Source organism: Cibotium barometz, chromosome 25, assembly GCF_041138505.1.
Source record: "Cibotium barometz isolate CiBa-2024 chromosome 25, ASM4113850v1, whole genome shotgun sequence".
Taxonomy (NCBI): Eukaryota; Viridiplantae; Streptophyta; class Polypodiopsida; order Cyatheales; family Cibotiaceae; genus Cibotium; species Cibotium barometz.
The window spans coordinates 37,040,626-37,043,616 of NC_141070.1; positions in this window are offsets into that span (position 1 = coordinate 37,040,626).

The window sequence follows — 2,991 nt, forward strand, 5'->3', positions numbered from 1 at the left end:
CAGTGTGGTAGGATTAATTAGAAAACAAATTGATGCGTGAGTAGGGTGGAAAGTGGGAGGATGGAATACCCCAATGGCACCATCCTACGGACACGTGGACCTGATTAGTCGGATAGCTTTCCAACAGATTAAGTGAAAGCCCTACGCTAGATAAATAGGTTCTTGGGCAACTCTATTCTAGAAGACTAGGTCAGCGGCGGCTGTGCCTTGCATGGATGAGGAAAAAAGCATTGCCTCTAGAAATCAAGTCTAGTAGTTGCCCAATTTATGATCAATTACCCTATGGGTGATTTGATTTTTAGAAGATCACGCTTCCCCTGCGCGATAGGACTAGGTCTTACCTATGAATCGTATCCTTTAATCTCTACATGGTCAAGGTGTCGATAAATAAGAAATTTTCTCCAAGTTAAGATTTAGTGGACTATCTTAAGTGTTTCTCCTATTTTAGAAGGGGGGAACCTTACAATTGGTATCAGAGCCGATCTTAGCTCCTAGGAATTGCCATTTAAGGATTGTTTTGTAATGAATGTTTTACCTAACATAATGCTAATTAATAAAAACATCCTACTAAAACAAACAAGTTGAATTGATGTTTGAATGATTGTAGGAAGAGGAAGATGCCTACTCGAAGTTTCTAGTTTTCCAATGCATCTTCGAGACTGCTAGTCACTCCTGAAATTTCGAGTTCCGTGACACCATGGTGCAGATACTAGAGAAGATGTCTCTCCCTCATTTCTCTCGTATTGAAAGAGGATGGGGTAGAGATTTCTGGAGTCGTGGGCTGAGATATTTCTTCATCCGAGCAGATCGAATTGGGAACCTTACCACCGACCTAAAGCGGTTTCGTTGGATTGAAAAGTTGAAGATGATCCGTTTATTTTCGTTCGTCGGTACCCTCAGGGCCGAAACCTCTGTGACTATAGAAGGGATTCGCATACCTCAGGATCGCTGGGTGTATGACCAAGTGATGCAGATCTTACCTGCTGATAGAGTTAGCTGTGTTGGGACCTACCCCAATCCAGAGTCTACCACCCTTACCATCTGTTTTTAGAGTCTTAGAAACTACAACGGAACCCCCATATTTCACCTATGTGGACCGCTCTACCCTTATGTCATAGTCAAGCTTAGGAATTTCCCTTGATGGAAAATAAGACTAATTTTATTAGTAGTCTCAGATCTTTGTAATAAAACTCGTCCTTGTAAATATTTGGAAATAAAATGATTTCAATGTTTTACTCTCCAAAAATAAGCATTGTGCAAATATGAATCTTGTAATCTTAAAATTGTTTTTACAATGATGGCCAGGAAGATCACCCTCCACTTCCCAATGCGCTTTACACTGATACCCAGGAGAAGAAGCTCTTGCTCAAGAAAATGCAACCTCACTCTTTTAAAGGAGAAGGTTCAAAGGTTGATAAGGATGCTAAAGTCTGGATTGAAGCGATGGACGGTTATTTCTCTGGCGCCGCCGGTACTGGAGTAGCAAATCAGTCTATGCTTGCACGGTTTCGCCTCATCGGAGATGCTAAACTCTAGTGGAAATAGTGGTGCCGTGACAAGGAAGTCACTAAGCATTCTCAAACGTGGGAAGACATCAAGCAGGCAGTGAAGGAAAGATATCTTCCCCCATCCCATGAATCCATAAAGATGAATGAGTTTTTAGTCTTAAGCAGTGCAGGTTAACTCTTGAGGACTATTATTCCAAATTTATCACTCTTCAAAAGTATGCCCCAGCTATGACTACTTCTTCCCAGCAACAAGTGGCTCGTTATTGCCAAGGGTTAAATGAACCCTTAGATTCCCACCTTGAAGCAATGAGGCCAAGCACATTACAGGATGCTCTCATACGAGCAAAGCCCCTTGTGAAAGAAATGAGGACTGACAAACCTAAGCATCAAAAGAGATCTTACCCTGAGGCAAATCCTAAAGATCAACCCTACAAGAAACCCCAACAGAATTTCCTCTACTACAACAGAGGGCGACAAGGCAAATCTTTTGTCCCCCGCTCGTATGCTGCTTCTTCCAGAGAAGGCCCTCTGTGTTTTGAGTGCAATGAGCTGGGACACTTTAGAGCCAACTGTCCCAAGATGGCAACATCATTTCCCCAAGGTAACAAAGGAAATCAAGGCCGTGGAACCCCTATCCACCAAGGTGCAAGAGGCGATGGGCATGGCAGAGGCCAAGGAGGAGCAGTTGCTACTAGGACCGCATGTATTCTAAGTGAAGAACCGACCTTGGAAATGGCTGAAGAAGAGCGTGCCACCGTCCATGCGGCAGTAGAACACCAAGGTCCGAATAAACAATTTGGTGTAATCCAAACCCCAGCCACTCATCATGGTAAGCCATTTCAGCTTTTGATTGATTGTGGCAATACCCATTCATTTCTTTCTCCTAGGTGTTTGCAAAAATTAAAGTTGGGTCAAAAAATAGCTAGAAGAATGATTGTAGAGTTAGCCAGTGTTGGGAAAGAAGTAGTATCTCGCCACTCTATAGGAAACCTTGATTTTGAGTTGGGTAATGAGCGAACTCATGGCCACTTTAGAGTCTTGCCATTAGGAATTTATGATGGAATCCTTGGGATGGATTGGTTAATTGCAAACAAAGTTAGCATTCATTGTAACCAGGGGAGTATCACTTTTGAAAATGAGCATGGCCAAGTAATATCTATTCAGGGGATAACAGGAAAACCTAAATCTAGGGTAGCCAAGGCAAAACATCTTCTCAAGGGAACACGTAAGGGTCAGCAAGTTTTCTTAGTCAAGCTCAACAAAGCCATTGAACCTAGTAAGGAGACAGAACCCTCTTGGCTCCAAGAATTCTTTGACATCTTCCCCGACGAGCTTACAGGGCTACCGCCTCCTCGAGAAGTCGATCATGAAATTGAGGTGATCCCTGGAGCTCAACCCATCTCAAAAACACTCTATAAAATGTCCCTTCCTGAAGCCATTGAACTTAAGGAGCAACTTTCCCAACTCATTGAGCAAGGATTCG